Source organism: Myotis nattereri, assembly GCF_964212035.1.
Source record: "Myotis nattereri genome assembly, chromosome: 1".
NCBI lineage: Eukaryota > Metazoa > Chordata > Mammalia > Chiroptera > Vespertilionidae > Myotis > Myotis nattereri.
The window spans coordinates 77,205,773-77,220,183 of NC_138075.1; the positions used below are offsets into that span (position 1 = coordinate 77,205,773).

The following is a 14,411-nucleotide window of genomic DNA, read 5'->3' on the forward strand; positions in this document are numbered from 1 at the left end:
AGATCTCTTATATTCTCTGTAACGAATTGGTGACTGGTATGGTGAGATAATTGCTCTTGGGAGAGTTATGGTTGTCCTTAATTAATTGTTTTTTCTTATAAGGAAATGAATCATATTAAACCAGATGCATAACATGTGAACAAGAAATTCCAGTATTGTAGCCCAACACCTCAATGACTTCCATTATTTCCTCACTATAACCATGAGCTCCAGTCCAGTAAAAGCAAGGTGCCTATTGATTGGTCCATTTCCTGGAAGACAGGGAGAAGGATGCATGATGCATGGTTTTTGTTTTCTTGGTTTATTCTTCCTAAACCAAATTAGAAGTGAGGGAGAGAGGGCACAATTACCATGGACCTAACTGTTTATCAGGTATACATGGGAATTGTTTTATGAAAGAAGAAATCCTCTGGTCAGAGATGCTGGGTCAGTACATACTTAGGCTCATTCAGACTTTAAACCTTCACTGCAGCATTGGTTTCCTCCGTTTGCTGTACAATTCACTACAAACATTATGGCCTTTTTCCATCCTGCAAAACCAGACTATGTGCTGACAGCTTCCCTATTGTTTGCTTTCCCTCGGGTGGTGCTGACTGCTCAGATGGTGTGGCTTCACCCAGTCCCGCAGAGTGGGGCCCTTTCTGAGCGCACAAACTAACCATCTGTAGAGGCTGACCCTTGTTGCCATCCCGTGTGCACTGGTAGCCGGCCACCAAGTGGAATGGTGTTTGGGTGAGGCACTGAGCATTGGGGTGCTCATGGACCAGTTGTGGGAATCTGCAGGCAAGGTGTCCCCAGCATCTCGTGGGCAGGGTCCTGATGTTCTCTGTTTGTGCTGCAGTTAATGGGATCTGTGTCCCTTTTATGCCCACTGAGAGCCCTGGGTGCTGTTCCAGGTGCTTCCCACTTCCCAGCTGGGCAGCTCACCTCAGTATATGGATGGGGCAAGAATGAGGCGAGTCTCTTTGGCAGCTTCCCCTAAAGTTGGGAGAGCCAGGGCTCACTCACATAGTCTCACTTTCCCCTGTGGGAAAAATCAAAGGCCCAGAAGATTTCTATTGGCACTGCACCATGCTGCACCCAGGAAGGCGTGACCAGCGAAAAATGAGATCGTTCCTCCTACCCTTTAATATGCTACCAATCTCAGATATTTTTGTTCTCAGAATGTACTTCTCACAAAGTATAACTTCTGTGCTAGATTCCTGAACTTCTGCACAGGCACTCTACTTAGTGTATAATTGTGAAAATTGGGTTTTTTTGGGGGGTGGGGGGGGAAGGGGGAGGGGGTAAGGAGATGGTAGAAAATACCCATTTAACTATTTTGATCTCAATATTTAAAACAAAATTTAAATCCTCACCCCAGGATATGTTTTTATTGATTTGAGAGAGAGGGAGAGATAGATAAATTGATTGATAGATAGATAGATAGATAGATAGATAGATAGATAGATAGAAACAAAGATGTAAGAGAGAAACACCAATCAGTTGCCTTCGTAGGGACCCCAACTTGGATCAAACCTGCAACCTAGGAATGTGCCAGAGAGGAGGGTGGTTACAGACCCAGGTGAAAAAAAAGAAAAGGTATTAAGAAGTACAAATTGGTAGTTATAAAATAGTCACTAGGATGTAAAGTACAGCATAAAGAATATAGTAAAAAATATTGTAATAACTATGTATGGTATCAGGTTGGCACTGAAAATATCGGAGAGAACACTTTGTAAAGTATATGATTGTCTAACCACTACTATACACCTGAAATAAAAACAAAATAATATTGTACATAAAGGGTAATTGAAAAATAAAACTAAAAAAGAGTTGGTTAATGCAAAAGGAAGTGTGGGTTGGGTGAGACTCTCAGCCAGTAGATAGAAAGTTTGACGTGACCCCCAGCAACGTCTGCACCAGAAACCCTGTTTCCTGTTCTGGGGCAGCAGCAGCACACAGCTCAGCATTTCTTCTCTCCATCTGTCAGTACCTCACCTTGCAGAGCCCTAACACTGAAGAAGAAAAAGAAGATATCTTCCACCAAGTGGGAGAACTTGAACATGTCGGTCTCCGGTCTTCTGAGGGTGGTCATAACTTCCATGTGGCTAGGTAAGGATGCCCCAGTGGGAATGGGTCTTCTCTGTGACATAACAAATGGGGGCGGGGGGGAGGGGGCAGGCAGTCTTTTATGAGTACCCTGGGAAGGCAAGCTGGCTGGGAGTAAAAAAAAATTCTTTCTGTGTGGTACATCTACACAATAGAAGACTACTCCACTATAAAAAAGAGGGTATTTTTACCATTTGCAACAGCATGGATGGAACTGGAGAGCATTATGCTAAGCGAAATAAGCCAGTCAGAGAAAGATAAATACCACATGATCTCACTCATATGTGGGATGTAATGATCAACATAATCTGATGATCAAAAATAGATCCTGAGACAAATGGCAGGGGAGGTGTGTGTGTGTGGGGGGGGGGCAGTTAGAGAGCAACCAAAGGAATTGTATGCATGCATATTAGCATAACCAATGGACACAGACACTGGGGCAGTGGGGGCTTGCCAGGGATGGGAATGGCTGGTGGGGGTGGGGGGGGGTGGGGGTTAATTGGTGAAAAAAGAGACATATATAAAAAAAATATATATTTTTCTGTCCCACATCACTTATCCCATAACCTTCTGTTTGCATTTTTTCTCTCTCAGGATCCAGTATTGCCCAGAAGGTAACTCAAGGCCAACAAGCAATACTGGTGCAGGAGAAGGGGGCTGTGAGCCTGGATTGCACATATGACATCAGTGTTACAAGTTATAGTCTATTCTGGTACAAGCAGCTCAGCAATGGGGCGATGATTTTCCTCATTCGTCAGGACTCTTACAACCAGCAAAATGCCACAGGAGGCCGCTACTCACTGAATTTTCAGAAAGCAAAGAGTTCTGCCAACCTTGTCATCTCAGCTTCACAGCTGGAGGACTCAGCAGTGTATTTCTGTGCCCTGAGTGAGCCCACAGTGAGAGGCGTGTTAGAAGGAGGTGTACCAAAACCCCAGGCTCTGCTTCATGCATCCACCTGCTGTAGGGACCAAGGCGGGGAATTATAATCACAGACAGGAAGCGACAAGGGCTGTGGCAGCACAGGTGTAGGTAGGGTTAGAGGGAAAACACTCTATGAAAATACCTCTCTAGGTTCATGGAACATGTGCAGAGTTATCATTCATCAAAAACATCCATATCTTTGAAAATTTGGGTTGAAATTGTTTATTGGATATAAAGAAGACCAAATAAACAACTTACCATTGGTGACAGATTGAGCTAAAAGAATTGACTAAGGAAATTCAGAGACATCTGACTCAAAAATCAGTAAAACTGTAAAATTGTCAGATTTTCCCTATCAGTTTGTTCAGTAAATACTTATTGAGTATATTTGATTTTAAAGGCATTGTTTTTAATAACGAAGGCTATGGAATCTTTCTGTTTTTCTCTTTTTTACGTTATGGTCTTTTATATTGTTCACTGAGTTAGTTTAAGTTATATTTGTTAGCTGAGGTAAGGTACCCTCATTTCCTTTCGAAGGTGCCTACTATGTGACAAACTTTGTGTTCTTCCATCTTATTCATACTCTAGCATGGAAGAGCTCATTCCAGATTTACCTGTCTTCCACCAGTCTTACTCATAAAATGATCAATAATTAGTGGCTCTAGGGAAACCTCGTGAAGAAGCAGACTGTGAATTATTTTTTTCTACTCTTGTCCTTAACTTTACCACCATTCTAAAAGCTTTTTGCCATCATGTTGCACAGCTGCACACTTCCTTGCCCTCTTTCTTTGTTTTATCAGTGCTCCACAATCCAAAATCCTCATTCTCTAATAATTCCTCCTTTTATGTCTAATCCCATTGTCTTAGTGCCTTATAGTTTGAATGGTAATGGGTGTTTCATAAGTGACCTTGTATTGTACTCACTTTTATATTTACACTAGAGGCCCGGTGCATGAATTCATGCACATGTGGAGTCTGACCAGCCTGCCTTGATCAGGGTGATCAGGTGGGCTGGTTGGGGGGAGGGGCTGAGGACAGTTGGCAGCCTGGCCCTGCCCCTGATTGTAATGTGGGGGCTGACCGGGGGTGGGGCTGGCTGGGGCGGAGGGGCTGTGTGTGGTTTGCTGGCCAGCCTTGCCCCTGGTTGAACTCCAGGTCAAGAGGACAATTTTCATATTAGCCTTTTATTATATAGGATTTGGAAAGCAGATGTGCACAGTAAAAATCAGAAAAGGAGTGTCTTTAAAATATTGAAGTTATTAACATTTTGCCATTTTAATGTAAATTTTTACCATTTTAGGTGTACAATTGAGTGATATCAAGTACGCTTACATTGTTGATGAAGAAGCACCACTATCTTATCTCTAGAACTCTATTCATCTTGAAAAACTGAAAATTTCTACTCCTTAAACAGTAAAACTTGATTCCCCCTATCCTTTCAGCCTCTGGCAACTACCCTTTGAGTTCTCATTCTATGAATTTGACTATTTCAGATGCCTCATAAAAGTGGACAAATGCACTATTGGTCATATTGTAACCTATTGCATCTAGTGTTATATATTAGTATAATGTTCACCCATGTTGCAGCATGGGTCAGAATTTCTTTCCTTTTTAAGCCTAATATTCCAGTGTTTGTATTTGCCACATTTTGTTCATCCATTCATCTGTTGATGGGCATTTGTGTTACTTCCAACTTTTGTTGGAAAATTGTATATACATATATCAACACTTAGGGTATACATTTTTTTTTAGAAATTTATACTGGATACTTTGAAGAACTATGGTCTAGGCCCGTGGTCGGCAAACTGTGGCTCGAGAGCCACATGCGACTCTTTGGCCCCTTGAATGTGGCTCTTACTAAGCCTTAGGAGTACCATAATTAAGTTAATAACAATGTGCCTACCTATATAGCTTAAGTTTAAAAAATTTGACTCTCAAAAGAAATTTCAATCATTGTACTGTTGATATTTGGCTCTGTTGACCAATGAGTTTGCCGACCACTGGTCTAGGCTGCTTTATTATAAGCAAGTTTAAAGGAACAGAAGAAGAGAGTGATAACCAGCCATGTATGAAGTTTCAATTTCCTGTAGATTCACAAAAGTCTGGGAGAGTTTGACACCCTTTCTACAGTGCATTGTTCAAGTCAACTATCTATTACTTGGTCTAAAACAGCGGTTCTCAACCTGTGGGTCGCGATCCCTTTGGGGGTCAAACGACCCTTTCACAGGGGTCGCCTAAGACCGTTGGAAAACACATATATAATTACATATTTTTTTTGTGATAATCACTATGCTTTAATTATGTTCAATTTGTAACAATGAAAATACATCCTGCATATCAGATATTTACATTAGGATTCAGAACAGTAGCAACATTACAGTTATGAAGTAGCAACGAAAATAGTTGTTTTTTTTCCTTTTTGGTTACTGTTTATTATATATATATTTCCTTTTTCTTTCTTTTTATTTTCTTTTTTTAAAATTAAATCTTTATTGTTCAGATTATTACCTTAGTTACTCTTTTTTCCCACCATAACTCCCCTTCACCCAGTTCCCACCCCACCCTCCGCCCTCACTCCCCACCCAATGTCCTCATCCATAGGTGCACGATTATTGTCCAATCTCTTCCCTCACCCCCACACCCCTCCACCCCCCCAAGAATAGTCAGTCCATTCCCTTTCTATGTCCCTGATTCTATTACAATCACCAGTTCATGCTGTTCATCAGATTATTTATTCACTTGATTTTTAGATTCACTTGTTGATAGATGCGTATGCTCATTATCTTGATTGTGGTAATGGATTCACAAATATCTAGAAATAAATAATCTTATAAAATTGTTTACATTAAATATTTGCAATTTGTTTTTATGAAAATCATGCATTTAAACAGCCATTAAAATGAAAATGTAACAGCTCTAACCGGTTTGTCTCAGTGGATAGAGCGTCTGCCTGCGGACTGCAGGGTCCCACGTTCGATTCCAGTCAAGGGCTTGTACCTTGGTTGTGGTCATATCCCCAGAAGGGGGTGTGCAGGAGGCAGCTGAAGGATGTTTCTCTCTCATCGATGTTTCTAACTCTCTACCCCTCTTCCTTCCTCTCTGTAAAAAAAAAAAAAATCAATAAAATATATTTAAAAATTAAAAATAAAATAAAAATGTAACGAATATCACCCCTTAATGTTGTTTAAGTTTTCTTGTGTGACACAAAATGCAAAATAAACCTCCTATAGGTTCTCATTTGCTTTAAAATATGTTTTTTTTAAAGAATATGTAACAACTTCCCATACCCATATGCTGTGCTGTTTACTTTCAAACCAATATCTTTTCAACTTACTTTGTTTTTCTCCTTGTATATCAGAATAGAAGTGTGTGGCTGCTTTTTCAAATTCCTTTCAAGCATAATTTTGTGCTGGTTCTGACATTATATCTTAGAAGGTGGAGAAGAATTTATGTATCTGGGCCTGAATTTCTTTTTAAAAATTGATTTATTGATTAATGATTGATGTGTGTATGAGAGAGAGAGAGAGAGAGAGAGAGAGAGAGAGAGAGAGAGAGATCAATTTGATTTTCCACTAATTTATGCATTCATTGGTTAATCCTTGTATGTGCCTTGACAAGGATGGGATCCGCAACCATATTTCATCAGGAGGGTGCTCTAACCAACTGATTACCAGGCAGGGTTGGGCCTGAATTGCTTAAGTCCACATCTGGGAGACTGGTCACATGTTCACTCAGACGACTCATGAAGTCCCTTGATCTGAATCTGTGTGGAGAGAATTCCAGGAAACAGCTTGAACTAAGCTTCCATCTACATGTCTACAGATAAAAGTTTGCAGGGCCTTGCAGAAAGATGTGGCTTTCTCTAGAACCTTATCCTAATAACCCTCAGAGTGTTTTTGTTTTGCTTTATAAAATGAATGGTCATAAATAGAGAACTAAAACAGTGCTTGCTTTTGCTGCTGGCACTTCATAAAAATGACTAGTTTATTTATTTGCTTAGAGTAGTTTTTATTGATTTCAGAGAGAGAGGAAGAAAGAAGGATAAATAGAAATATCTATGAAGAAAAGATACTGATTGACTGCCTCCTGCATGCCTCCTACGGGGGATCGAGCCCAAAACCTGGGCATGTGTCCTGACTGGGGATTGAAACTCCTGGTGCATGGGGCAAGGCTAAACCAACTGAGCCACACTGGCTGGGCAAAAATGACTAGTTTTAAAAAACTCATGTAGTCATAGGGACATTTACTCATGCTGACCCCAGAGCTTTCTCTCTGGTCTTTGAGAACTACCTTGGTCTAGGACAGTTAGCACAAATGAAATCTTATAAATAGTTATCAGGCTGGCTGCAACAAAACCACCCACGGGAGCTTTATAATGTTCATATTAGTGGGTCTCAATCCTGGAAATGTTTCATGCAGTTATTGTTGAGATCCCAGAATCTGTCATTTTAAATCACTCACACATTGATTGTATTATCAGCTATTGGATGAATATCAGCTGGTATATCTCCCACAATTTGATAGCTGATGAAGAAGAGAGTTATAACTTATGCTCCAGGCTATTGATACAAATCCTCAGCTCCAGGTCTATCTGTGGGGGGACATTATTTGATTAAAGTGAAAGTCCACAGAATGTTGTAGATAGATGGTTGTAGAAAGCATTTTTTAAATTATATTTTATTTTTTATTGTTGAGAGTATTACAGATGTCCTCCAATTACTTCCTCTAAGCCCCTGCCTCACCCCAGGCCTTCCCCACACTATTGTCTGTGTCTGTTGGTTATGCATATATGTACAAAATTCTTTGGTTAATCTCTTCCCATCTCCCTGCCCCCCAAATCCCCTCAGAGATATGTCAGCCTGTTTCATGAATCCAAGTTTCTGGGCCTGTTTTGTTAGTCAGTTTATTATGCTCATTAGACTCCACATATAAGTGCGATCATGTGATATTAGTCTTTCTCTGACTGGCTTATTTCATTCAGCATAATATTCTCCAGCTCCATCCATGCTGTCACAAAGGGTAAAAAAATCCTTTTTTCATAGCCCGATAGTATTCCATGGTGTAGATGTATCACAAATATTTTATTCACTCATCCACTGACGGGCACTTGGGCTGTTTCCAGATTTTAGCTATTGTAAATAATGCTGCTATGAACATAGGGGTGCATATATTCTTTCTGATTGGTGTTTCTGATTTCTTAAGATATATTCCTAGAAGTGGGATCCCTGGTCAAGTGGCAGTTCCATTTTTAATTTTTGAGGAAACTCCATCCTGTTTTCCACAGTGGCTGCACCAGTCTGCATTCCCACCAGCAGTGTACTAGGGTTCCCTTTTTTCTCCATCCTCATCTGCACTTGTTGTTTGTTGATTTATTGATGGTAGCCATTCTGGCAGGTGTGAGGTGATACCTCATAGTAGTTTTAATTTACATCTCTCTGATGACTAGTGACTTTGAGCATTTTTTCCCTATGTCTATTGGTCGTCTGTATGTCTTTTTTGAAGAAGTATGTATTCAGGTCTGTTGCACATTTTTTAATTGGATCGTTAAGTTGTATGAGTTCAAAGTTGGAGGGATCACAATTCTGGATATCAAATTATACTACAAAGCTTTTGTAATCCAAACAGCCTGGTACTGGCACTAGAACAGGCATAAAAACCAATGGAACAGAACGGGGACCCCAGAAATAGACCCACGCCAATATGATCAATTAATATTTGTCAAAGGAGGCAAGAGCATATAATAAAGACAATAAATGGTTTTGGGAAAATTAGACAGGTACATGAACCGCCCCCCCCTCCAAGAAACCCCAAAATAGATCATCAACTTATATTATACACAAGAATAAACTCAAAATGGATAAAAGACTTAAATTTGAGACACAGAACCATAACAATCCTAGAAGAAAACAGAGGCAGTAAAACTGCAGACATCTCACATAGCAGAAATTTTGTCGCTGCATCTCCTAGGGTAAGAGAAACAAAGGGGAAAATCAATAAACGGGGCTGCAGCAAGTTAAAAAGCTTCTGCACGGCAAAGGAAACCACCCTCACAATGCAAAGGGAACCCAGTGTAGGGGAAAACATATTCACCAAGGTTACACCTGATAAGGGGTTAATTTCCAAAGTAGAAAGCCTTTTTTATGCTGGATCTGCATTAGACTATAGGGTTTGTACTTCTGGCCTGATACACTTTGCTTAGTTATCTCATCTTGGAATGACCAAAACAGTAGGAGATTAAGATATTGATCTGAGATCACTCTTTATTGATGTTCTGACTTCAATTATGATGTTTCTTCTGTCTAGTATTAATATTTAAAAAATGATTCTGAAATTGATTTGATTTTTTCTCCTGAAAATTTTTATTAAAAAGATAGCATATCTTACAATTGTTCATATTTTAAGACTAAGGAAATATTGTATGTGATGTAGTAGTGAATTTTCAATGAAAGACTGCTTATTTCAGTTCAATTTAGCAAATATTTAGTAGGCACTTAATAAATGTCAGTCAATGTTCTATACTGGGGTACAGTACTGAAAAGTGAAGACTCACTCAATAAAGACTTTGTATTACTTCCTCTGATTTCAACCCCAAATTCTTCCTGACTCAGTGGATTCTAGGCAGGCCCACAACAGGTACTTGAGAATATATAGTACTGTATTAAAATGCTCAATAAAAATTGCTATCTTCCAACTGCAGGAATACCCTGCATGCGCTGTTAAAGTACTTGCATGTCAGGTATTGTCTTAAGAAAAAAAAAAAGACCTGAGAGCTTCGGATAGTCATTGTTTAGATTTCTAAACGCAGCTGAGAACTGACATGTGCCTCAGTGTCACAGATGAGAACTGTGGTGTTTGGGTGGTAACCTAAGAAACAGTTCAATCCCTGTCCGCCAGGGGGTGCAGCTTCCCAACACAAACACATTTCCTGTGTGAAATACAGGCTCACTAGTATATTTATCATTTCACTGTGACCTCAGCATTTCTTCATGTTAAGAGTCAAGAACATTATTTAGATGATACTGTAGAGATGAACTCTTCTCTGGGCTTAGTGGCTGTGGTGCTCTTAGTGCTTGGTAAGTAACACACCTCTTAAATATGGAATATTTCTTCTATTATGTCAGCAAATTCTTTAACTTTAATTTTATTGAAGAGCTTCATGCCCAAGGTGACAGAGTTCTCTTTTATTTTTCCTCAGGACGAATCCATGGAGACTCGGTGACCCAGACAAAAGGCCAAGTGACCCTCTCAGAAGGGGCTCCCCTGACTGTGAATTGCTCCTATGAAAGCACACAGTACCCTGCTCTTTTCTGGTATGTTCAGTATCCCGGAGAAGGTCCACAGCTCCTCCTGAAAGCCACAAGGGTCAACGAGAACGGAAGCAGCAAAGGATTTGTAGCCACATACCAGAAACAACCAAATGCCTTCCACTTGGAGAAAGCCTCAGTCCACCAGTCAGATTCTGCAATGTACTACTGTGCACTGGGTGACACAGTGACAGACACTGCAGGGGGAGCTGAGCACAAACTCTGAACAAGGAGCCTGGCTGTTGAGTGGCTGTGACTGTTTGATCCACTGTGGTGGATTTTATTATAAAATATCAAATACAAATTTCCAATATTGTATGCACATTAATAGAGTTGTTAGCATAATTAGACTTCCACATGTACAGGGACATCTAAGACAAAGGAAGGCTTTTATTTAGGACATAATGCACTAAAACCTGGAAATAAAAATTATTTAAATGTTTAATATATATTATATGTATTGCTATGGCTCTACATTTCTTTTTATGATACAGTTAATATAATAGGATATTTAAAAAATGGCCCTCCTAATAAGTAAGTGTGAGGTTTATAAGCAAGACAATTAAAACCTGCCTTGATTCAACTTTTTACTAAGTCCTTGAGCACAAAATTGTTAGACAGTTTTTTAAAATATGGTTTTTATTGATTTCAGAGAGGAAGGGAGAACAAGAGAGAGTTAGAAACATCAATGATGAGATAGAATCATTGATCAGCTGCCTCCTGCATACCCCCTACTGGGGATCGAGCCCATAACCCATGCATATGCCCTTGACCGGAAAAGAACCTGGGACCTTTCAGTCCACAGGTCAATGCTCTATCCACTGAGTCAAACCAGCTAGGGGCTACACACAGTTTTGGTAATGAGTGTTTTCCATCTTCTTTCAATATGTTTTTAGAGGGTTTAGAAATTTACTTTTAGAAACAGTTCATAAAAGATTCTGAATTGTAAAAGAATGAAGGTTGAGGGACACCTGATAAAAATGTAAAAGTTGTTATTAACAGTTGGCTTCCTTATGCTCTGCTATATAAGGTATAGGATTATCTTAATTTTAGTTCCATCCCATTCTGTAAATCTTAGTTTCTCCTTAATGCTTCATCTCTGCCAGTTTTCCTTTTTCTTCCTATCTGAATAATAATTTTTGAAGCTGTCTCTTTTTCTTAGATCTTAGCTTGTAGGAGTTAACTTAGTTCCCTAACTTGGTGTTCTCTGGGAGCCCCCTAGACTGCCCCTTCAGCAGCATTGACCTACTTTTGGGGTATCTCTTTTGTGGGTGTGGTGGATTCAGTGGGTGGGTGGGTGGGGCTTCAGTCTTTGTGCTCAGGGCAGCAGGAAGAATCCCACCCTATGTGCTCAGCTTTCTTGGTTGTTTTCTTTTAGGATTTTCTCTTATATGACATGTAGCAAGATTTTAAAATTTTGATTCAATCAAATAATTGCTTTTTATATGTATTTTGATTACTGATATATTTGGACTTATTTCTAATATTTTGGTTTTGCTGCACATGCTCTTGGTGTTTTCTTTTTATCTGTCTTCTGTCGCATTGAAAAAATTTTTTTCTCTCTGCTGCTATGAAAAATGTGATGTGTTTTCTCTCCAGTATCCTTAAATTATTTGTGTGTGTGTGTGTGTGTGTGTGTGTGTATTATCCTATAATATTTCCCCCTGCTATATCTCACTCCTTGTCCTTCAGAGGACTTTTTCTCTTGCTAATTTACTATCTTTAGAATGACCTCAGTGGCTGGTTGAATACATGACATACTAGCAGCATTTTAGGATAATAATTTCAGATAAAGTTTATCAAATCAGCTCATAAATTAGAGTTCCAATGCAAATTAAGAAGAATAAAATAGAAAAACATCCCACATGATAATCAGAACAGTATTCATCCCATTCTCCATCAGAGCCTTTGTCCCTGATCTTTGCTCTGCCTGTAGTGATTTTCACCTTATTTTCAACATATTAACTGTTTGTTCATAGGAGAAGGACTATATGGACAGTAGTATACCCATAGTATGGGATATAATTCAGCAGAAGGACCTATGTGTGTTAACATAGACTTAAATTTATTATTGATTTTATAGAACAAATTACAGAAAGGTATGCACAATATGTCTATTTGTATTACAATAAAGTATAAATTAAATACTACACTATATATTTTCCATTGATTTAAACCTAGAGTACAAAACCCCCAAACCATCTACTGCAAATTGATCAGGATGAAGAAAGAATTGGAGGAATAAGTGATGGAAGAAAGAGAATTTGGAGTGGTATTCAAAGGGGATTTTAGTCTATATGTAATGTTTTATTACTTTTAATAACTCATATATTCATGATTTCCTCCTATTGTTAAAATTAATAAGTAGTCATTGCCATTATAAAAGTTTATTCATATTCTTTATGCTTCTCACCAATATAGGAGAAAAGAAGAAAATGACATCTTCTTCAGAGTTTGTTCAACCACCCCAAGTATAAGCAGTTTTCTTCCTCTGGGATCATATAAGTTTTAGTTTTCACTCCTCTTAGGCTCCTACTCTGGTTTTATTATAGTTATGTATATTTTTGTCTTCCCTATTAGCCTGAAAATTAGTATGTCTCTTTTGTATATTCTTAAGACTTAGTGAATTACCTCATTTACACTAAAACTTCAATAAATTTTATGGATTTACTGCAATAAAAGGTAAATAAATCAAGTAAATAGCACAAGATGAGATTTATCAAATTATTTTAACATAATTATTTTCATGAAATGACACTTTAAAAGTAGAATTTGGCTCCTTTTTATTCCATTTATTGGGGTAACATTGGTTAATAAGACCATGTAGGTGAATTTATTTATTTTTAATCTCCACTCAGCCTTGGCAGTCTCTTTGTTTTCTGACAATCTGCATTTAGTTAACCAGTAAACAGAGGGAATGGGGCTGGGGTTGTGCGACTGCTGAGTTAGCTGTTCTAAAGTCCTCTTTATTGATGGTTTTGGCCCACTAGGGGGCAAAATAGGCTCAACAAAAGATGACTTTCTTATGGTTCTGAGGGTTGAGTAGTTAAGTCAGGAGATCAATAGCATGTGAACAAGGCAAAGTATGGACAGCAAAAGTGAGGAGATAGTTAACAGTGTTTGTGTAGAGTTCACCTTAGATTTTTGGCTCTGCCACTCTATGTAAACTTCAGAGTGTTGGAGTTAGTACTCTAAAAATCCATTGTGAGAATGATTCTCTGAGCAGAGGTACAGGAGTAAGAATATTACTGGTCATTGTGAGCATGGAAGCTCAACAGTAAACATCGCCATAACCCGTTTCAGTTTTTTAATTGTTAGGACTAAAATTCCCAAATCTACTGAGCCATAATTATTCCCATATTCCAAATAACCTACCTTTTCATCTATCTCTGTGAAAGTAGAAGGAAGAAAAATAAGTGGAAAAGAAGAAAACAGAAGGAAAATAAGAAACAAAAATAGAAGAAAAGAGAGATGACAATATTTAATTTGACCAGCAAAATGTGGTTGGATCAGAATCAGCTATATGTGTCAGTAGCATGCCCAAGAGTTGGACAGGAGAAGGGGAGAGGTGGAAATTAAGTCAAAGTGGAAATTATATACAAATTCTATTTTTCATCAAGCAAATTTTGTTGAAGTTATTTTCTCTGAAGATGGTGACCGTATGTCTTGGTTTCTAGAACTCTCCTGATGTCAAGAAACTCATTTATTTCTGTAATACACAATGCATGCCATCATATAGTATTCTTGTATCAGAATTTTCATGTAACTGAATTCAAAAAGTTCTCTGTCAAACTATGCAATTTAGGAACTGGGTCATTCTTCTTGGGATTCTTCAAGGTTCTACATAACCCATTGAAACACTGATAATCTAAAAACACCATCCACCCTTCCTCATACACAATTCCACAAACTTCTCTTATAGAATGTGTTTTAAGAGAAATCACCAGCTTATACCTTCATTTATTGGAAATATTGACTCCTACAGTCCTGCACTATTTGTATTCACAATTTTGAAGAGATGACTGTGCCATCTCACTGGGCCAGTGTGGGTGGAGTTTGCGGTTAAGATGAATGACAGAGCTGAGATGTGAT

General features: G+C 38.6%; 1 long non-coding RNA gene across 1 annotated transcript in view; it reads right to left on the reverse strand.

Moving 5' to 3' along the window:
- Nucleotides 1-4,861: 4,861 nt before the first annotated feature.
- LOC308528750 overlaps nt 4,862-14,411 on the reverse strand; it is an 852,227-nt gene continuing 842,677 nt past the window's right edge. The window contains exon 3 of the long non-coding RNA XR_013996732.1: nt 4,862-5,025. This is a non-coding gene — a long non-coding RNA (uncharacterized lncRNA). The remainder of the gene's footprint in view (nt 5,026-14,411) is intronic.